Here is a 24778-nt window from a genome sequence, read left to right on the forward strand (position 1 = left end):
CTGGGCATGTGCCTGGTCATAATCATTTGATATGTGTTTAGATTCTACTTCAAAGAAATATAAATGATAGATACATATGAAAAGGTATTTCTCCAGATTAATAAGAGGTTCTTTATCAGTTAAAAGAACATTGGACATTGAGTTAGAAACTATAAAATCAATGGAGAATTTATTCATTTAATGACAAACATTGTTTTATTTTTATTTTTTTTTATTTATTTATTTACTTATTTATTTATTTATTGCTTTTTGGGTCACACCCAGAGATGCACAGGGGTTACTCCTGACTCATGTACTCAGGAATTACTCCTGGCAGTTCTCGGGGGACCATATGGGATGCTGGGAATTGATCCCTGGTCAGTCGCGTGCAAGGCAAATGCCCTACCCACTGTGCTATTGCTCCAGCCCCGACAATCATTGTTTTAAACTCTTTACCTACTCACTCGAAGGGACTCATCTTAATCTTTGTCAGTAACTGTCTCAGATAAAAGAATTATATAATAAAGTATAAATAGTGTGAGAGCAAAGTCAAGCAGAAATAATTAAAAAATAAAGCAGAAATGACTGTTCTTGTAAAACATGAATGAAAATTTAAAGAAAATTAAATTTGAAAGAAGATTATATATTCAAAATATGGTCTCTATCACAAAATGAAAAAATGACAAAATTCCCACAACAAGGCACATGTTGTGTTATCACAGTGATTATATTGTAATACTACTGCTATAGAAATCATCCTGTGGTGAATGTGGTTAGCCTGTAAAGTGAATGAGAAATTATAACTGAAGTGCCAAGACTGAAAAATGAAAAGCCACCAGGATCACAGGAATGAGGCATTGATTCTATGAGGTGACATTCCTAAACCCAAGAGGGCAGCTGTCACATTGGTTACTCTTAAGGATTAGCCACACAATAAATATTCAGTTTTTTTTTCTTGGTAGTTCAAATTCAGATTTTTTCAATGCTTTCCAGCTGTCTATAACTCTCCTCATTTCTTGTCAATTTGATTATAATGTATCTTGGTGTTTTTATTAGATTCATTTTGTATAGAACTTCTATTTAGATTCCTGAATTATGCATTTCATTCTTTTTCTCAGACTGTGGGAGTTCTCCACTTCTGTTTCTTACCCCAATAATTTTTCCACTTTCTTTCTTCTCCTTTCATGATTATAATGGTATGAATTTGTTCACCTTAAGGTAGTGCCCTAGATATCTAATCTTTGTTCAATTTAATTTTTTTCATTTTCCTCTCCATTGTTGATAAGATGCTGTACCTTGTAGTCAGTCACTGATTTAATTTTCAGATTCATCGATTCTTCTCCAGAGTTCTGTCAATGTAGTGTTTGTTTTTTTCAACTCAGCTTCTTAATTCTTTAGCTCCTTCATTAATATTTGATAGAGAGTTTCTTCAATAATGGCTTTGAGCCAGTCTCACTCAACGTTGGCCAGGGGGAGGATGGAGATGGTGATAGGCTTCATATCAGATATGTCCCAAGGTGTTTTAGCATCTAGATTGGAAGACTAATACGCTGAAAGGGGCTTTCTATCAGCAGAGGTTGACAGACTAATGTCTGCCCTGCTGTGTTCTACAATCTAATCGGAGGTCCCCTGCCAACTGCCAAAGCTTCCAGTCATGCTTTGCTTGCTAGCTGACCACTGCAGGCTGGGAGAGACAGTTCAAATTCTTGGTTAAGCAAGTGTCATCATCTAGAAATCTTGCTCCGCGCTCACCTAAAGGCAGAACTCTCATACAATTTTCATGTAATATTTTTCTAAGTATCAAATTTTGTTACTATTGATTGGTGTCAAAATTTAGGCAAGCAATCAAAATTAAGTAGATAACTAAGAAATTAGAGAAACCAGTGATGTTTCTTGACTATCTTGCCTGATTACCTAAACAAATAATGCTTCCAGAGCTAAGTAAGATTTCACGCAAAATAATGAAAACACTGCCTTAGTTTGCAATTAAATTTCATTTACATATAAAGCTTCCAACTGTAGTCAAAATGCTTTTTCGTATATTAATGGTGAGCTAAAGGAAGGTTATTGTTAAAGATAAAAATTTGGGAATGACTTGTTAGCAAATGGTTTTTAAGCCATGAAATTTTCTGAATATTTAAGTCGAAAATTTATCCATAGTTTTAAAGTTAGGTTTGAAAATGAGACAGTAAATATAAGTGTGTATTGTAATAACATCATGAATAGGAAGATTATACAAATTTGATAGAATGTGTATAAACTTAAGAGTAGTGTAAGGATATATGATTTGCTATAAATTTTAAATAAATTTAATCTACTCAGTTGTGTAAAAATTCCTGATAAAATACTACGATTGTTAGGTGCAGAAATAAGAAAATTAACATTAGTTGAAAAGCACTTAAGATTTTATTAGGTAAGTAAGACAGTTGAAGAAAAATGTATTGATTTTAAGAATAGTTAAGGGAAAGGATATAGTTCAAATCGGCATACATGGTACATGCGTGACTGAGTTCCACTAATTCATGCCAAGTACATTACTGCAGTGAAGTATATTATGGCAAGGATAGACCCAGGGCACGAACTACAAGCTAATCATGTACCTTACTTCAGCTTTCTCTCAGGCCCCTTTTATAGTTACAGTTCAAAAATCAAGTTAATATGTTTCTCTGCTAAATCCCTTTCAAAGCCATTGATCCTAATCCACTCTGTAAAAGTGAATGTAATTACAATGGTTATTACTGTTTACCTCACCTCCATTTACAAACTCCCCCTGACTGACTCCTGGAGGACCCCAATGGCAGTGGCATGTTCCTTCCTATTCACGATATGAGCGTCTGCCAGTTTCATTGCCTAGAACTTTCTATTTACTAAACAACCAAGACCTCTTGTAATTTCAATATTAAGTCAAATACCACCTTTTCAGTTGCACCTCAGTCCATCCTAATCTTGGCAAGCACACTTGAATAACTTTTTCTCTATTTTATGTTGTTCTCCGAATATTTGCATATAACAAACTAGTTAATAGTCATGTTTATTGTGTCTTTATAGGAGATTCTAAATTCAACTAGTAGAGTATCTCTCTATTCATTATATTTTATTTTGTTTATATATTCCACATTATTTTTCCCCTTTTCTTTGTTCTTGTGGAATGGCAGGAGTCTCATATACTCTGTTCCAATTCTCACAATCACAGTTGTCACTCCTTGCACACTTCGTTTGTTTTCTGGGGGATACAACATAGCAGGCTGCATAGCTTCTATCTCTGGTTGCTGTGTTTCAGCATACTTTCTTGTGCCTGAATTTCAAAATGCTAATACCACTACAACTGACATACAAGATGGTGCTCAGGATTAGACTCTCAGCTTCACACCTCTTCAAGAGAGGTGCTCATTAACTGAGCCATCTCTGATCCTATAAAGGAAATTTTTATGTTTTCTGTACCCACGGATCATCTAAATCTAGGACGCTAGGACAAAGTTTGTTACCAATAACTAGTTATTACATTATTTAATGGACTAATTAATGCAGACTTATAAAATTACATACATTGAGATACTCTCCACTGCCTTAAATAATTAATGGTAAAAATTTTGTTGACTATGTATATCTATATATTGGATTTTAATATGACAGTAAATAGATCATGATGAGTTAAACTACATTACTTTTCAATTTATACTGTAACAGATTTTTAAAAGTTGAATTATATAATTTTTTGTAAAATACTTTTATACCTGGGCTGGAACGATAGCATAGTGGTAGGGCGTTTGCCTTGCACGCAGCCAACATGGCCGACCCGAGTTTGATTCCTCTGCCCCTCTCGGAGAGCCCGGCAAGCTAACAAGAGTATCTCGCCCGCACGGCAGAGCCTGGCAAGCCACGCATGATGTATTCGATATGCCAAACACAGTAACAACAAAGTCTCCAATGGAGACGTTACTGGGCCCGCTCGAGCAAATCAATGAACAACAGGAGGACAGGGGACAGTGACTTTTATACCTATGCAAATATTAACATGTTTGGATACAGAAAAAATTTAGTACTAAAAATAATGCCTACTTTATCATTTTTGATTTGTGTGTTTTAAAGCACCATGAAATTACTCAAAGTTGAAGCCAATTCTATTCTGACAAATTAACTTTTTTCAATTAATATAGGGAAAAATATTTATTGTCTTAGAAAAAGCCTCAAATGTCATGAATGAATGCGCAGGTTTATACCCTAGGTTCACTTTGCATTTCTACTAGAAGCCAAGCCTTATTTTTGTAACGAATACCTCCCATCGAAGAATATTCTCATATTGGATATATGCCTGGTTCACCTACATGCACGCCAACTAATTGCTGGGACAACAGATGGGTCTTTTCAATTGGTGTGTCTTCCTGCCAAAAAAAAGATAAGAAAGTCTCAAACTAAAATAAAGTACTCCCCTAAATCAGTGTTTGATCAAATTTGGCATATAAATACAGTTTTTTAATTGAAATCTCTCATTTTTTTTTTTGCTTTTTAAGAAACTGGAAAGAGGAAATTGTCTAGTTTGGAACACACCTGTGCAAAATCCTTACAGAAAAGACTGAAGAAAATATAAGTAATGAAATAAATGAATATAAACCATCAATTCCGGTGACAATTTAATAAACTGTCATCTAGGTAAAAGTTATCTTTTAAAAAATAAACTGTGATATAAATCTGATAGTCATTGAATATATCACAGTGAATCTAATAAAATTTGGACTCTAAGTAATGTGTTGCTGCTCTTTATTTTCCATTAAGACTCCTTTTGGCATCTTAGAAAAAATGTTATTTTTTTTATTACCGGCAATATTCTCTCAATTTTGTTCAGAAAATCTTGAGTGAATTAGATATTTGACACAAATTTTATAGTCCTTGGGTTTTAGCTAGTGTCTGAGCAATAAGATGTACTGTACCAGAATCCAACAACTTATTTTCTGACCAAAAGGGATCATAGAAAATTATCTAGTGTTAAGTTGAAAAAAAAAGCATATATATTCTGGAAGATAACATCTAGTGTAGTTTTTTCTATAATATATCAAACAAGGAGCATTAAATGACACACTCATATTTTCAAATGAATCTTAATTATGCCTGGAACCTGAAGTGTTCTCATTGAATTGGGGGTCAATGAATAAAATAGATGTCACTCTGCTGTATCATAGAAAATATGTAATTCTGGAACTCATCTTTAAAAATTATGAGAATGACTGAAGAATTGGAAGACATGGTGAAGGTACACTATTGTATCAACTAATCAGACACTGAGAAAATTGAACTCCTGTTACCATCATTGCTTCCTTGAAAACAAATTCTCCTAACCAAATTGCAAGAAATTAACAGCAGAATGCTGGACCTGGCACCTTTCAGTATTTGTGTCTTTCATAAGTCTGTGCCAATAGCTATTAAAACAAAATAGTTTCTGCTCTCCATTCTAAATGTAATACTCTGATTTTTACTCACTGTTGGAATCTTCTAAAGTATCAAGAATACTAAATGGAAGCCTATTCTAAGTGTAGTGGTTAGCTTTCCCTAAAATAAGAAGAAACTGATTCTTAACAAGAGTACCAAAAGCCTATTTTAATCTGTCAAATCTCTTGGTCTTTGACTTTACAAAACAACTTCCTCAGCGAGTCTAGTTCTTGACCATAACTCGAAGTTAAAGCGTAGTTAGAATCTATAAAATTCAACTTTAGGATTCTCACTCTTGCTAGAATCCTCTCACAGAATTTCACATTCTGATAGAAATATCTGTAGACTTTGCATATGTATGCATGTATGTAGGTACAAGTGAAATACTAAACTGAGATGATAAAAGTGCGAAAAACCTTAAAACAATGGCTTGAGATATGGTGCTTTCAGTTTTTTACTCTAGTCTTGATATTTCTTAGATTGCCATTACTTACCCTTTGAAGAAACCAGATCTCCTCTGACATACTAGCTTTTAAACACTACACTTATAGAGTAGCCTTCCAGTTATCATTCTTAATACCTAAATGCTATTAAGTATTGTGAACATACATTATAAAATTTAAGAACATCGATTTAAAATAATATAAAACTAGTTATTCTAGTGTTCTATATTTTCTTTACCATTTCATAAAAGATGTTACTTCTGGGGATAGGTTTAAAAAATGGAATTCTGTAGTATTTATTGCATGGATTTAACAAATATCTGTTAAACAACTGAATATGTTTTTTGTAAATGAGTGAGTGTAGTGTTGTGCAATTTTTATTTAGCTTACTGTTTTTAAAAGCATCAATATTTTTTCAGTATTAATCTTTTTTAGAGATGATAATATTCATAGGAATTTTTGATAAGAACAAATAGAATTATTATAGAACCCCACCAGCAGTGATCCCTGAGAACTGAGCTGGAAATAAGCCTTATGTTAAAGTACCTTATGTTTTAGTAAAGACAGATACATATAAATATGAACAAAAGGTTTGAAATTATAAATTCCATGGAGAAAAAGTTATACAAATAGAAAAAATTATGACTAATGATATCATTTTACTTTGAGTTAATAGGAAAGATAAGGTGTATGTAGCAGTGGAAAACATATAATCTGTCAAATCAATAGATTTAGAAAATCATGTCATAGCAATCAGTATCACTATCACTGTCATCTCGCTATTCATCAATTTGCTAGAGCAGATACCAGTAACATCTCCATTCATTCTAGCCCTGAGATTTTAGCAGCCTCTCTTTACTCGTCCTTCCCAACGGTGCTGCACTCAAGATTCTTTCAGGGTCAGGGGAATGAGACCCATTATTGTTACTGTATTTGGCATATCAAATATGCCATGGGGAGCTTGCCAGACTCTGCCCTGTGGGTAGGATGCTCTCGGTAGCTTGCCAGGTTCTCCGAGAGGGAGAACTAGCTTCTGGGAGCTTTGTTTTATAGTCTCTTGATCTTGGCCATTGAAGGGATTACGTGGCACTGGAGTCAGTTTGTGGCTGTGACTACCTAGCTACTGGAAGGTGGAGGTCTGAGTGGAGGACACCCAGTTCTGACCCAAAGATTGGAGCTATATCTCCAAGATAGGATTGGAGATGTCAGCCCCAGATCCCACACACCTGGGTTCCTCTGCCGGTTGCTTCATGCATGAGGCTCGTCGGAGTGAGCCTCAGGGTAGGAAACATCATAGCAATAGAAGCAGAAATGCATTAGACTTTTTGAATGAATTTTACACCCATTTATGGTAAAAGCTTTCAGTGCAGTAGGAAAATAAAATAACTTCCTCAATGTTATAAGATGATTTATAAGAAATGCTATAGTTTGCATCATACTTAACGATAAACTTTTCCTTTAAGATATGGTATATCTTATATGGGCTGGGAAGATAGCACAGCAGTAGGGTATTTGCCTTGCAAATACAGCAGTCAGCCTGGCTGAGCCAGGTTCGATTCCTCCGCCCCTCTCAGAGAGCCCAGCAAGCTACTGAGAGTATCTCGCCCACACGGCAAAGCCTGGCAAGCTACCTGTGACATATTCAGTATGCCAAACAGAGTAACAACAAGTCTCAAAAATGGTGATATTACTGGGCCTGCTCGAGCAAATCGATGAACAGTGGGAGGACAGTGTTTGTATATGGTATAAATTCAGAATCTCCTGACCTCGTGCCAGGCTGTCTTCACCAGGGCACCTCACAGGGGGGTGGGTTGAGTTTCCTTCCCTGCCCCAAGCAGAGTCCTGGCAGCCGAAAACCTCCAGAACCCAGTCATAGCCATGCTGAAGGTCACTTTCCACACACTTGGACGAGCCTCACCTATGAAGGAACTCAATTATGGGGGACCCGTGGCTGAGATCTCCAAGCCTGCTCGTATTGGAACTGGGCCTCCTCCACCCAGATCCCCAGTTTTCCAGTAGCTTGTCAGTCACACCCACAAACTGTCCCCCCTCCCGCCACGTAATCTCATTAACGGCCAAGATCCAGATACTATAAAATAAAGTTCCTGGAAGAAGCAAACGTGTGTGTGGTTTAAACATACTTGCTTGTATTCTTGTATACATAAGCTTAAATGCCCCCAGAATGAAATACAACAACCTTCACACATTTCCCTTTTATTGTGCTGGGAAGATGCTCGCTGGTTGGGTAGATGTTTGAATATTATCTTTAATGAATTAATGTGAACTACTTTATGAAAATAAAATATATAAAAATTGTAAAAAAATTTTAAAAAAAGGGATATTGTTATAAGGTTAAGATATTTCCTCTCATCATTGCCTTTTTTTTTTTGACCATCATACTGGATATTCTAGCTTTTACTATGAAACACGGAATTGAGATACAAAGCATACAATTTGTAAGAAAAAATAATTTTTAACATGTTACTATCACTACATGGGTGGAGTGATAGCACAGCAGATAGGGCTTTTGCCTTGCAAGCTGCCAACCCGGGTTTGATTCCTCCATCCCTCTTAGAGAGCCCAGCAAGTTACCGAGCATATCCCGCCTGCACAGCAGAGCCTGGCAAGCTCCCCACGGCATATTCAATATGCCCAAAACAGTAACAAGTCTCACAATGGAGACATTACTGTTGACCGCTCAAGCAAATCGATGAACAATGGGAGGACAGTGATTATCACTACATCATATTACAAATTTCAAAGTATTCAATTAAAAATAATTCTAATGGAACGAACAAATAGTTCAGAAATTTGCAGGATATAGGTAATGTGCAAAAGTTCATTATATTCCTTTATAATATCAATCAACAAATGAAATTTGAAATTAAATAATATAGTATCTCAATGTTCCCCAAAATTAAATAGTAAGTTATAAATAAAATAAAGTAAACAAAATTTATTTAAAGAAGGCCACAGAACTCTGATTAACAAAATTGATAAAGAAAATAATAAAAATTTTAGGAACAGAGAGATAGTACAGTGGTTATGACGCTTGCCTTGCATGCATGTTGCCTACCAGGGTTTGGTTCCTGGCACTCCATACAATTCCCTAAGCAGTACCAGGAGTGATTCCTGAGCACAGTGTTAGAATAAAGAGTAAGCATTGCCTGGTGCATCTCCAAAAGTGAAAAGTAGATAATAAATAAACAAATAAATAAGACATAAATTATAGTACTTATTTATAAATAGAAAAAACAATATTTTTGAGTTGTTAGGTATTTCCAACATTATATATTTTATGAAATCCAAATAAAAAGTTCAATTAGTGGGGAGATAAATAGTAGAATATATGTCTAAAGGTAGAAAGATCATTAGTTTGTTTTTTTGTTGTTGTTGTTGTTCTTTGCTTTTTCAATTTTTTGTTAGTGAATCACCTTGAGGTACAGTTACAGACTTACAAACTTTTGTGCTTGCTTTTCAGTCATACTATGATCAAGTACCCATCCCTCCACCAGTGCCCATTCTCCACCACCAAGGATCCCAGGACCCCTCCCATAACCTCCACCCCATCCCATCCCCACGTCGCCTCTGTGGCAGGGCATTCCCTTTTGTTCTCTCTATCCTTTTGGGTGTTGTGGTTTACAATAGAGGTACTGAGTTGCCATCGTGTTCAGTCTATAGTCTACTTTCAGCATGCAACTCCCATCCCGGGCAGGTCCTCCAAACACCCTTTACTTGGTGTCCCCTTCTCTATCTGAGCTGTCTTTTCCCCTAGCATGTGAGGACAGCTTCCAAGCTGTGGAGCAAACGTCCTGGTACTTATCTCTACTATCTTTGGGTGTTAATCTCTCATTCTGTTACTTTATATTCCAAAGATGAGTCTAATCTTTTTCTGAATTATTTCACTTAACATGATACTTTTCATGTTGATCCACTTACATGCAAATTTCATGACCTCATCTTTTCTAACAGCTTCATAGTATTCCATTGCTTAGCTGTACCAAAGTTTCTTTAACCAGTCATCTTTTCTTGTGCACTTGGGCTTTTTCCAGATTCTGTCTAATGTAAACAGTGCAGCAATGAACAGACAAGTGCAGATGTCATTTCTACTATACTTTTTTGCATCATCGGGACACATTCCCAGAAGTGGTATTGCTGGGTCAAATGGGAGCTCAATTTCTAATTTTTTGAGAAACGGCCATACTGTTTTCCAAAAAGTCTGAACCAGTCAACATTCCCACAAGAAATGAATGAGAGCCCCTTTCTCCTCACATCCACGCCAACACTGGTTGCTTTTGTTCTTTTGGATGTGTACCAGTCTCTGTGGTGTGAGATGATATCTCATTGTTTTTTTGATATGCATCTCCCTGATGATTAGTAATGAAGAACATTTTTTCTTGTGCCTTTTGGCAATTAGGATATCTTCTTTGTACAAGGTCATTAGTTTTATCTTTCATGCGGATATACCATGAGCACTTCTAAGTTGGCCCAAAGCTTCCATGCACTGAAAAGTAAGGCATCTATGCAAAAAAATTAAAATTCCAGCACGTGATTTTATGGGTGTTTATTTTATGTTAACAAACATATTCAAAAATTTATATGCAGTGAGAAAATACCTAAAGTACTCAATGGAATAGGATTTAACATCCATAAATAAACCCAAGTCAACTGATTTTTGGCAAAGAAGATGAACAGATGGCAAATAAGCAAATGAAAAGTTGTTCTGCATCATATATCATCAAGGAAAAGCAAGTTTAAACAATGATGAGACATCACCACATACCTATTATAATGACTAAAATCTGAAAACATTTACAATGGTTAATCTGGACCAGCAGAATATTTTATTCAATATTTGATGAGAACAGAAAATGTTAAATTTGGCTGGGCAGCAGTTTTGAAGTTTCTCACAAGGATTGACATATCATTACCACATGGTTCAACAAATGCATTTTTTAGTCTTTTCTAAGGGGACTGAAAACTTGTATAGATGCTTAACACAGTTCAATTCAAAATTGGTGATATTTCAAAATAATTATGATAGCCTTCTGTAGCTGAATAGATAACTAAATTGCAGCATATTCAGACTATGAAATATTATTTGGGGCTATCATAAAGAATTTGCTTACATATTATTATCTATCTAATATTTATTGCTTAGCACTGTGGCACTGTCCTCCCATTGTTCATCGATTTGCTGGAGCAGGCTGAGTAACATCTCCATTGTGAGACTTGTTACTGTGTTTGGCATATCGGATACGTCATGGGTAGCTTGCCTGACTTTGCCGAGTGGGCGAGATACTCTCGGTAGCTTGGTGGGCTCTCTGAGAGGGGTGGAGGAATTGAACTCAGGTCGGCCAAGTCAGCTGCGTGCAAGGCAAATCCCCTAGCCCTCCCCCCCAAAAAAGAAAGAAATCATAAATATATCAATAATTTGGACTCTGTCAAAATGTTTGTGGTGTGAAAGAAAATATTAGCAGGATGGAAATATTGGCAGGAACAGAAGGTATTTGCACTGTGTGACAAGGCTTTCATATCCAAAGGAGAGAAGGAAGTTGATCAACTCACTTGTGACACAAAACCCAAGCAACTCAATGTAATATATTATATATATATGTGTGTATATATATATGTATATATATATATATATATATATATATATATATATATATGCTGGAGCGATAGCATAGCGGGTAAGGCGTTTGCCTTGCAAGTGGCCAACATGGCGGCCAACCCGAGTTCGATTCCTTTGCCCCTCTCTGAGAGCCCGGCAAGCTACTGAGAATATCTCGCCCGCACGGCAAAGCCTCGCAAGCTACCCGTGGCATATTCGATATGCCAAACACAGTAACAATTGTCACAATGGAGACATTACTGGGCCCACTCGAGCAAACTGATGAAGAACAGGAGGACAGTGACAGTGAAATATATATATATATTTCATATATATATATATATTTCATATATATATGGGGGACAGGACAGGACAGGAGCCAGCGCAGGCAGCTGGAGCCCAGCTTTTCACTCTGCAGTCTCAGGTTCAATCTCTGGCCTCACAGGGTCCCAGCAGCCCTGGGGATATGCCTGAGAACCTTCAGGGAGGTTCCCTAATCAGACAAACAAACAATAGGCAGAATATGTGACTGGAAACCTCCCCAGAGAGGACACACAGAATGCCAATGACACATAAAAAAGTCCTGGTCCCTGATTCATAGGGAAATGCAGTCATGGCCTTGTGGAGGGTGCAGCTCATGCCATGGGCGGCATAGGAGTGGAGGGAAGAAAGGTCAACAGCACTGAGATTCCCCCAAATGCTGAAACCGGTTTCAACATTTTATATATTGCTTAAATTGGTAAATTATTTTGTCCATCTAAACCTTTAAAAATATAAGACCTTTTTTGAATTCACATCACTCTACTGAAATATAAGCTCTATAAAGTATTTCTCAAAATCAGCATTATAAAATGAGAGGTCAAATGTATGAACTGCAGTTGAAGACAGATAATATCATAATATTTTATTCTCATTATAATGTGCCTAATTCCACAGCTCAGTACCTATAAAATTCCATTCCTTCATTTCCAAAATTATATTCAATCTTCCATACACTGATGTATCAGTTAGTATTATTCATGACTAAAAATATGTACAAAAATGCAGGGTTTAGAATTCAAATGTGCAAATATAAGAATATCATTTACACTGCTTCCTTCCCATGATAAAACTTTTGATGATATATGAAGTGAATTAGATAATTTTTCTCCTATAGTGTACGATACTACATATAGAGAGATGTCTGATTGTCAAATCATTTAGTCAATATCAAACTAGAAAGAATCTGTTGAGGATGGAGAAGATCAAGAACAGAGAGTGTGAGAAATAGTAAAGCAAGAAGGAGCAAAGTAAGAGATATGAAAAGAGAAATCTGGGAAAGTAGGAAAGACATTTTGGATCTTTAACTGTTTTTTTTTCTAGAGATGACCACACCTGGCAGTGCTCAATGTTTCTCTGGTCTCTGTGCTCAGGTGTCACTCTTAGTATGCTTGGGGAATGAGGTTATGCTGGAGATCAAAACTGAATCAGGATTGGCCATGTGCAAGTCAAGTGTTCTACCCACTGTACTTTCGCTCAGCACTTATTCTGGGTTTTTAAATTCTTAAAAAATCAAACATAAATACAGGAAAGCACACTGCTGATTTCATTTCAACCGAGTAATGAAAGCATTTCATAAATGTTTTTCAATCATTTGCTGGCCACAACAACAGGCCATCTATCTTATAATAAAATCGTATTTGTAAAACAAAAATACAAATGCAGATATAATGAGCTGTAAAGAAAATTTATTATTTCTTCCCACTCTCATCTGATTTATCTTTGGAGAAGTATGTGGAGTCTATCAAAGATTTTGCCAAAGGAATAAAATCCTGAGAGTTAGAATCTCCATTATATACTAATTAATTTAAGAACTAATATAAGACAAATTCCCTGAAAAGCAAAAAGCTATTCTTCTATCCCTTTTTATCACTGATGTTCTTTCATTTTGGCCTGCCTAGTATCTAGTCTGCACTGCATTAAAAACTGACTAAGATCTCTATGACTTAAATAGCAATTCTACTTTTCACAGTTCAGGAGGTCGGGAAGCCCAAGGTCAAATTTCAGGCAGGTATGGTATGTGGTGTGGTCATCACTCTTTTGAAGATGCTGTTTATCCCTTATCTCTTCACGCAATCACTGTATCACTGTATCACTGTCATCCTGTTCGTTGATTTTCTCAAGCAGGCAACAGTAACGTCTCCTTCGTCCTAGCCCTGAGATTTTAGAAAGTGCCACATTCGAGGTTCTTTCAGGGTCAGGAGGATGAGACCCATCATTGTTTCTGGTTTTTGACATATTGAATATGCCATGGGGAGTTTGCCAGATTCTGCCGTGCGGGCAGAATACTTTTGGCAGCCTTCCAGGTTCTCCAGAGTAAGAACTAGATAATAAGATATCTTCTGGGAGCTGGGTTTTTATAGTCTCTGGGTCTTGGCTGTTGATGGAATTACATGGCGCGGGGCGGCGGGGGAGTTGGTGGGTGTAACGCCTACATACTGGAAGATGGGGGATCTGAGTGGAGGAGGTCCAGTTCCTATCTGAGCAGGTTTGGAGATTTACGCCCGAGTCCGGCACACCTGGGTTCTTCTGCTGGTTCCTTCATGCATGAGGCTCGTCCGAACATGTGAAGAGGTGGTCTTAAGCAAGGCTGTGGCTGGAACTAGAGGTCTTCAACTGCCGGGGCTCTGTTCTCTTCACGCAATGGGTAGCAGAAAATAATTTATTTTCTGAAATGGGCACTGACAGAGTTCAGAAAGACACCTGATCATTCAGATAAAACTCTAATCACACCTCTAAAATAATGTTCTATGATTTTAATGTGGAACTCAAGGACATCACACGTATTCAGTCCAGAAAAGCTGCAATCTGTTAAGTGTATTTTTCTCCTGTGCAATGATCCATTTGGTGGAATTTTATCTAAAGAAAACAAATTAGCTCACTTCTTTGACTTATGACAGAAGAGCATGGTGGTGATAAAATTTAGACAAAATAACAGTTCATGTTTTATTAAAAATTATTTTTGTGCCAGTAAATGTTGAAGCACTTAAGGAAATTTTATTTTATTTATATTTGGTTTTAGGTCCACACTCATAAGTGTTCAGGGCTTTTTCCTACTCATTGTAGTACCTCTTCAGAACCCACAACCCCTACTCTGATATATTTTTAATGTTCTCTTTCTATTTTAATAGCATTATGTCATGGGTTTGGGGGATCATATGTAATGCTGTTGATTGAATCAAAATTAGCAATGTGCAAGGCAACATTTTTAACAACTGTACTATCAAATGCTAGAAAAATATATAAATTAACAAATAGAGCGTCATCTTAAAATACTAGAAAACAAAAAACAAAAGCAAACAAAACACAAAATCAGTGGAATGAAGAGAAATGAATATCAGAAAATAAATGAAATAAAAATCATTAAGAAAACCAATGGATCAATGGAAGCAAGAACTGGGTCTTTTTGTTCTTCAGTTTGTGTATTTGTTGTGTTTTGGGAGCACACTCACTAGTTTTCAGGGCTTACTCCTGACTAAGCTCAGGCATCACTGGTGGAGAGAGGCTCAGGGTCTGTATGCAGTGCCAGGGATGATGGAATCCTGGTTGTCTGTGTACAAGCTAAGCAACCTACCTACTGTACTAACTCTCCAGTCCCAATAGTTGTTTTTATTTTCTTAAAGAGTAAAAAAATAAAGCTGGGGAATCCAGAGGTATGGTACCATGAGTAGAAGCAAGCCCTAAACACTTATGGGTGTGCAACAGAAAACAAAATAACTGTAAATAAAATTAATTTTATTAAGTACAGTAGGGATGGGGGCTGGAGCGATAGCACAGCAGTAGGGCGTTCGCCTTACAAGCAGCCAACATGGCCGACCCGAGTTCGATTCCTCCACCCCTCTCGGAGAGCCTGGCAAGCTACCGAGAGTACTCGATATGCCAAACACAGTAACAACAAAGTCTCCAATGGAGACGTTACTGGGCCCGCTCGAGCAAATCGACGATCAACGGGAGGGCCTTTTACAGTAGGGACACTTCTCAAAAATCTAGAAACTGAACATACAGATGACCCAGTGATTCTACATCTTGGCATCCTCTTCAAGGGTCCAAGAACTCTACTCAAAAAGAGATTTGCACTCTTTTATTCACTTCAGCATTATTCACAATAACCAAAATCTAGAAAAATCACAAGTTTCAAAGAAAAGGTGACTAGATAAACTATCGTACATAAACACAATGGAATACTACTCAGATCTGAGAAAATGAAATTATGGTATTTGCTTCTACAAAAATATTCCTGAATAGTCAGATTCTAAATGAATGCAGAGAACACCTTGCTGAGTGAAGTTAGTTGAAAGAAGAGGGACAGACACATTTTTCTCATGCATGAGATATAAAGTAACATAGTAGAAGAATAACAAGTGCCCAAGGCAACAGAGACTGAGAAATGGTCTTTAGTTAGAAGTTTACCATAATGGGGTTCTAGGGGACATATTAGATTTGGGGCCCCAGGGGACTGTGACAATAGTGGAAAGAAATCAGCATTCTGGCCAGGGTGCTGGAATGTTCTATGTTTTTTTTTTAACATTATTGTCACCACGGTTTCTAAAATCAAATAATATTAAATGAAAAAGAAGAAGAGATAATAAAGACAGCAAGAAACTAGTCTTGCATGCATTTTTCCAGACTTGAATTCAGTCCTTGACACCCCATATGGTCCCCCAAGCATTGTCAAGAGTGATCCATGATCGCAGAGCTAAGAGTAAGTCCTGAGCACAATAGAGTGTGTCCCCAACTAAATCAAAAAGAAGAAGCAATTGAAAAAAAATCTTAGATACCAAAAATGAATAGGAAACTATTCCATGGTCAGAAATTAGAAGAATTAACATTGATCAGTGATCATATTAAACAAGGAATTATGTAGTTTTCAGTGAAATCTCTGTTGCAATTCCAATGGTAGTTTTAAGTACATATGAAAAATACTACTAAAATCTGTATTGTACAAAATATCCCCAAACAGTCAGATTCTGAGATTTTCCTATGTCTCATTAGATACCTTTTGCCATTTCTAGGTAATTCATGTTTTTGTATATTGTCTCTCATTGCTATTGCATGCAAAACAGATTCTTTTTATTTCTGAAACTCAAAACTCAATTCTACTTGGATTTTATTGATTTATTTTTGGTATGAAAGATTTATTGTTAATTATTCAATGCTTTCCACCTCCTTGTACACTAAGACATACTCTAAATATCATCTTATTTTTAGGAGAACTCTAACTACCCTGTACAAATCATACTATCTTTTATGTCATTATCATCCTTCTATTTATTTTCACATAGAAATTACCAGGGTGGAACAGTGTCTGGCATATATTAGATGCTAAATAAATTTGTTTAATAGAGAAAAAATATATAGCACACTTTTAGAAACTTTCAACAACGAAAAAGAAAATCTATTGAATCTTCTGAATTTTTTTCCTCCAAATAATTTTAAAACTATCACCTGCATAGGCTGGTGGATAGCATATGACACTGATATATTTTTAAAACCTTAGAGAATAGCATTCTCCAGTGACTTCCTAACTCTTGATAATAAATCCTTACGTAGAATTCATTTTTATTGTCAAAACTTGAAAGATAAACTGCTGTTCAGAACTAGAGAGAATGAAAGCAATCAAATGAGAAAGAACTACTACTTGTTTTATAGCCTTTTGTACTTCACAGGTGATATAAAAATTGAGTAGGCAATATCTAAGAAAAGAGTCAAAAGTCAGAAATGTCATTGATTTATTTTAAATGAAAATCCTACATCAATTCAAGAAATCAGAATACATCAAATTTCTGTTTCTTAAGACTGTTAAGTTCCTTGGATATTGTTAATTAAATCAATTAAAACAGTTCTTGAATACTCTACTTTGTGTTATCATTCATAACTTATTAGATAGCAATACTACAAAAAATCAATGACTGCATTTTGTATTATATAGTCATATATTAAATAAACAAAGCAAAAAAAGAGCTAGTTTCCTTATTTTCCTATATAACATACAGGAAACATAAAGGAAATTTATTGGAATATTTGTCTTTAGAGCTAGAAAAAGAAAAATGCAACCAAAATTACTCTTTTGTAGTGTGTTTCTCCATGAAGCAATTTAAGAACCATTTAAAAGGGCTATATATGCTGCATGTGCTTTGCAAAGGCAAAATTTGTTGATAAAAGTTGCTATATTTTTTTCTTTTTGAGTCACACCCAGCAATGTTCAGGGGTTACTCCTGGCTCTACACTCAGGAAGTACTCCTGGAAGTGCTCAGGGGACCATATGGGATGTTGGGGATTGAACCTGGATAGACAGCTTACAGGGCAAACACCCTACCCCCAGAACTATTGCTCTGGCCTGAAAAAATTATTTTTATGATAATTCACATGACTACTGGCTCCTGCATCCTTAAACTGTACTTTCCCTTCCCAAAATGTGTAACATGAAAGCTCTACTTCAGTAATGTACTTAACATTAGAGTGAATACATCCCATTTAATGCAGATTATTTTTATGCATAACATACTTTGCAGAAAAAAATAGAAATCAATGAAATGTTCTGAAATATTATCCCTGAAAAATTTATAGATAAAGCTAAAATGTTATATAGTTCAAACAATTACTACAAAGAACAGAACATACACGCACACACACACACACACACACACACACACACACACACACACCACATCTGTGAATTGTCCTTTTCAGTGCAGGGGTTCAAACAATACTTAGGGAATGGGAGACAGTGAGGGCCACTGCCATCTGTATGCATGATAGTGGTGTGGGGTAAAAGGTTTAGTGTTAGGGTGGTGATATAGTGCTGCTTGGCTCACCAGTAATTGGGGCCACCAGGGCTACTTCAGCAGAAAGTACAGAAACTGGACCTGTACCATACGTAGATGATACTTCAAAATAGATTAAATGCCTTTTTGTTAGACCAAAATTAAAGTGCCTCAAAGAAAATTTGGGTAGAACTCTTCCAAGTATTCACACCTCAGATATATTCAATGACTAAAGTAACTGGCAAAGAAAAACAGTGGAAAACATAAATAAAGGACACTACATTAAACTGATAATTTTCAGCTCTTTGATAATATTATGGGCATTATAAGTGAAAGTCAAGATTCAAAGCAAAAATAGAACTTTATTTGCACTTAGTAATAAACAGGTCTGTTAGTAGAATCTTTTAGTTTCAAATAAATTTCTTTTAATGTTGAAAAATAAATTAATTTTCATTAGATAGTTTTATATTTAAGAAGTGGTTTTAGGGACCTGAGAAATAGAATATGAATTAAAGTACTTGCCTTGCAAACAGCCAAACCATGTCCCATTCCTGCACCTCTGATGTTCCCCTGAGTACTGCAACAAGCACAGAGAACAGAAAATAGAGTCAGAAATAAGCGGTGAGCACTGCCAGGTGTGGTCCCAAAACAAAAAGAAAAGAAAAGAATAAAATAAGAATTCATTGCATTGAAAGTACTTCTCAATTATTATAGCTAAATATTATTTCTGACAAATTTATTCTAAGAAAAAGTCGATATTTTCTGTTCTTTAATATCATATACATTTATTCCACTTACATTTTATAGCACATGTAAAAGATAAGTATTAATAAAATTGAATTACACACTCAAAATGCAGTTAATTCTGTGATGGAGACATTGCACAGGAGATAAGGAACCTTTCACAGCCCTGGTTCTAATCTTCCTCCTCCATGCCCCTGAAATACTATGTTCCTCTGCACTGCCAGAGGTCACACCTAAACAGAGCTTTGTATAGGTCCTGAACACCACCAGGTGTTAATCTCCTCCAAAATGCAGTTAATTTGATAGAACAAGTAGTAATTGTAAAATGAGAGCTGACATGATTCAAGCATGAATCTTTAACAAAAAAATGAAAAAGTTAGTTTGGGCCTCTTTATTGTTATAAATTCATAAAAGTGTGTTAAGATTATAAAATGTAAATAACTACCACATAGTAAATTTGATTTCTATTTTCCAATCAGACTAGAATAAATAAAAGTATAAAGTCTATACATGGTGATGAATAAAATAAAATCCATTTGAAAAATTATACGATAATATATTTTTACATATGTGTGCTATTCTTCATTAACTGTAGACAAAAATAAAATATATTCTCACACTTCCCCCATACTTTAAATATAAAGAGAAAAAGAAATTAGTAGAAAGTGTCTTGCTCTTTTAGTTCTTGCTAATCAGCCCCTCTAATTCTGCCATCACTTTGTCATAGTTCTATTCCTTTGTACTCACTTATTTTCTGCTTAGAATGGTTTTTATCTGCTCTGATGTTTTACACACTCTTCAAACCTATTGCAATATCATCTACTGTGTGAAATAATCTGTTTCTCTTGAGCAATAGAAATGCTATCAGATCTGTATAATCACATCTCCAACTAAACTGTAAGCAACCAGACAACACTAACTTAGTTTTATAATTAATGACACTTATTCATTTTCCTTTCTAAATTCAATAATGTCTTCAATTCACATTGAAGAAAATACTGTAGATCTCCTCAACTTATCATTTTATTTTCTTATAAATTGTTTAATGTTTATATGCTTTGTCAGGGTGACAGTGCCTTGGAGGTAAATAGCCTTAAAAATGAAAGAGAAAATGATTTGGAAAAGTATGGTTGGTGGTAGAGAATAAACTGTAGCACTGTAGCACTGTCCTCCCATTGTTCATTGATTTCCTCGAGTGGGCCCAGTAATGTCTCCATTGTGAGTCTTGTTGTTACTGTGTTTGGCATATCGAATACCTCACAGGTAGCTTTCCAGGCTTTGCCTTGCAGGCGAGATACTTTCGATCACTTGGCGAGCTCTCCGAGAGGGGTGGAGGAATCAAACTCGGGTGGACCATGTTGGCTTGCATGCAAGGCAAGTGCCCTACTGCTGTGCTATCGCTCCAGTCCAGAGAATAAACTGATAAAGTGATATTTAAAGAACAATCACACAGCTAACTGGGGTGTGAGAATTACTGGTTGAAGGAATATTAAAGTTCCGAGACAATGGGATCAGAAAGGGTTGATCATATCCTATAAATGAGTGAAAAAAAATGGAATTGAGAGGGAGGGATAGTATGGTAGATAGGTGCTTACATTGACATGGCTGACACAGGTTTGATCCTCAATAACCCGCATGGGCCCCTGAGCACTGCTAAGAGCGATCCCTGAGTGCAGAGCCAGGCGTAAGCACTGGGTGTATCTGAGTACCACTGGGTGTATCTCCTCACCCTCCAGATATAAAGAAATGAGTGTAAAAAGAACAGAAGATGAGATCAGAAGACCATCTTACCTGTGGGTTTATCAGCCATGAAAAGAATTTTTTGGGGGGGGGGGTTGCTGGAGCAATAGCATAGCAGGTCGGGTGTTTACCTTTCATGCGGTTGACCTGGGTTCCATTCCCAGCATCAAATATGGTCCCCCCAAACACCACCAGGAGTAATTCCTGAATGCATGAGCCAGGAGTACCTCATGCATCATTGGGTGTGACTCAAAAAAGCAAAGCAAAGCAAGACAAAACATTTTTTTTTATTATGATAAAATAGGTTAGGGAAAGGAATATGGTGATTACTTCACAGGAGAAAATTATCCTTGACAAATGATAGTAGTATATACCTCAGACCCTGAAATTTATTTCTCTTAAGAGAGAAATCTGAGAAAAAGTAATGTAATAATGAGACTTATTGAAAGGGGATTTCACTGGAGCAAATTGGAAGCAGAAAAGTACCAGGATCCAAACTGACATTCGTGAAGAGCTTCACGAAGTCTATTAAAGGAGAATGTCTGGGGAGGCTCACATCAAAGCCTGTCTTTCATGTTCAGAAAATGCCTTTAGACTTCTCATAGTGAGCAGTGAAACACTGAGGATGCTAATGTCCAAGGGCACAGATACCCAGAAAAATCCTGGGTGTTTAAAAAAAAAGCGTGGGAGTTGGAGTGATAGCACAGGTGACAGTGATAGGTAGGGCATTTGCCTTGCACGTGGCCAACACAGGTTTAATTCCCAGCATCCCATATGGTCCCGCAAGCACTGCCAGGAGGAAGTTTTTTGCATCATTGGGTGTGACCCAAAAAGAAATTTAAAAAAATTGTAGTGACTATCACGGATTAGATATATCTGGGTATCTCTGTTTTGGGTGTCTGGGTATCTGAGTATCTCTGTTTTGGTACACTAACTGATTAACACAGTGATCTTGCTCTTGAGGAGTATCTTCCTCTAAATGCTTGAATAATCATATTGTAACTTGCATAATATCATATGAATTGTACTTTGAACTAGAGTAGAAGAGGCAGAGTAGTAGGAATAGGTTTGATTCCAGAGATATTAAAAATATGAATAAGTTGAAATTTATTTCTAAGTTTCAGGAGACAACTTTTTTCCTTTTCTAAAAGGCGGCCACCATGGCCCAGAGACTAAGGATTAATATCCATGCACCACAGTCCACTGGGCTACCTCCTCCCATCATTATTTGCCCTCTCTCTTTCCTATCAGTTAAACTCAGTTTTGCTATCAGAGTCTGAGTTAGTTTTTGTTAGTCTTTTCCCCCTTGTTTTTCTTCTCTAATATCTCATATATAACAAGAACATTCATATCTTGAAGTGTTTTAAAGGTAGTAATAATAGTACTTAGAATTTGCATTATTTTTCTAGGGAATCCATAACGAAAGATACGACTTGTGGTTTTCTTGTTCTGAAAGACAGAAGTCCAATATTGAGGTGCTGGCATGTCTAGATATTACTGAGAATTCTAGGTAGAATGATCTTTTTTGTGCCTCTTATATGGGCTTAGTTTAAGGTTTCATTTCCCTATTCTCTTCACATTGTCTTCACATTACTATCACAATCATATGTCTCTTCTCAAATCATCTCTTTTTTATTAGCATAAAATTTATAACAGATTAAGGCCTGTTCTAATGACTTCCTTTTAATTTGATTACATTTAAAGTCCTTATCTCAAAATGAGGTTGAATTCTGAGATAATGGGGGTCAGGATTTTTAACATAAGAATTTGGGAGAAGACAATTTAACACTTATTAAAGTCCAAAATTAAAAGATAAGTACCTAAGGGATCACTCTTAGGCCTGGATTCTCCCACTCCTAAGGTATCTGTAGCCCAATTAGTTCTGCACGTTAAAAACTACCCCACGAAGAGACCGAGGAGCAAGTTGAGAGCAGAGCGGGCATCCTCCTTCCCTCCCCAAAAAAGAAAAGAAGACAGAACAAAGGGAAATTACCAAAATGTTCAAAAAAACTTTGATAAAATCAGCATTGCCTCTCAGGAATCTTAGGTAGCAACAACTTTTACTTGTGTGTTTTTGCAAGTCATTTGTTTTATTTTTCCTGATATTCCCTCTGAAATTGAAATGACATTGTACACCTCAAAAGATAATGGTCAAGACTGAAATTATTAAGTGATAAAGTGATATTTAAAGCAGTGAAAAAAAGAGAAATTTTGACAACAGCAGCATAGACATTTGCTCTTAATTCCGTTGGCTGGTGTGAGCATGCTACTAGTCATTCTGAGAGCTATTTAATAAACTCTTGAATAAAACATTTAAACAGGGAAAATCAAAAAGTACCTATTCATTTCTGAGTTTGAGGTGTTAATAATTAGAATACAGAATAGAGAAAACTTTTAAATCACAAATTCAATCACAGAGGCAGTTCAATCTATAAGAATCACATGCAAAACACCTTGTGAATGTATGAGAACTGTACCTCATTCATATCTATAACCTAGTGATGAATTCAGGACCTGAGAAAAATTAAATGTGCAGAAATATTTGGAAATAAATCACAGGATATTTATAGAAAACTATATGAAAAGGTGGGGTTTATCTAGAAGTCACATTTGCACTCACTGGAAATGTATTCTAAGGAAATAAAATAAAAGAAGGAAAAATAATTTTGTTAACATCACTAAAACAGGTTTTGTGAGATACATGGGTTACAAGACTTTACCCATCTGTGAATGCTGAATCTGAAATCCACTAGGATTGCTAAGGTAAGTCATTCTAAGTAATTGGTGTCAATTAATTATTTAATTTTATTACTTTTTGTTTTGGTGGAAGGGGTTAGAAAGTTATCCAAGAAGTATTCCAGAAACACTGGAATTACACCTGCTGACATTTGGACAACTGAGTCAGTGGATAATACTAGAGTCTACACATGTGTTACTCAGTTCCTCCAAGGCCACACATTGCAGTGCTGGCATTGTGGATTGGGGCTGGGGACTCAGGGTTACATCCCCCTGGTAATGCTCTGGAGGCAATATGATATAAGGGTTTGAACAATTTCTGCAACACCTCTTCTCATTTTTAAATTAAAAAGAGCAAACAAGATGTCTGCTTCAAAAATCTGCACCTTTACTGTCATGCCTTTTTGTAAGTGAAATTCTAGTGTACTGTAGTGAATTAAATTTGCCAATGAATGATTATCAAAAGACATTAAATCTACCTGGGATGTGGTGGGCAAATGATAGTCTTCTGGGGACCGGGATGAAGTACAGCTACTATGTGCCCGGACCATCTACGCCATTAGCTGACCCCCCCTCAACTCTCCCGGGTGTAATATTGGAGGCTCTAGCAGTGCAGGGTCACTGCACAGCTTTTTCCGGGGGCTCTCACATTGAACCTCTGAGCTGCCTGAATGAGTGTTGCCAGGAGTGTCGCCCCCTTTCCCTCTCAGCAGCCTGAAACTGATTAGGAGATGCCCAAATAAATAAACAAGCAAACAAATGCTAGCCTACTGAAAGCAAAAAAAGAATTTTTCAGATTGAGCCACAGCACAATGTCCTCAGGCTAGGATATTAAATTTTATACAAGTTTTAAGATGGTTTCCTCCCTGGAGTCTACTAAAGTAAATGAGAAACTTACAAGCTCTGCTCTTTGTTAATTTTGTTTAGATAGATGAACATAACTTCAGAGAAGACCGAAGAAATAAACTGATGGAAGTGCCCTATAGGTAGCTGCAGCAGGAACGATGTTGCAATAGATATGTTATACATGGGTATTTTTGGTGAGAAATCTGGAAAATATCTGGCCTGTTTCCTAGAAAGCTCATATTATTTAACACACTAATATGATAGGCTGCTTATTGTAATGCATCTGATGAAGCTATGGGGGTTTATTTATTTTCTCACTCTATGAATCGCTAGGGCTGGAGTGATAGCACAGCGGGTAGGGCGTTCGCCTTACACGCGGCCAACATGGCCGACCCGAGTTCGATTCCTCCGCCCCTCTCGGAGAGCCCAGGAAGCTACCGAGAGTATTG

Source organism: Sorex fumeus, unplaced genomic scaffold (genome assembly GCF_029834395.1).
Source record: "Sorex fumeus unplaced genomic scaffold, SorFum_2.1 ptg000013l, whole genome shotgun sequence".
In the NCBI taxonomy this organism is placed as follows: domain Eukaryota; kingdom Metazoa; phylum Chordata; class Mammalia; order Eulipotyphla; family Soricidae; genus Sorex; species Sorex fumeus.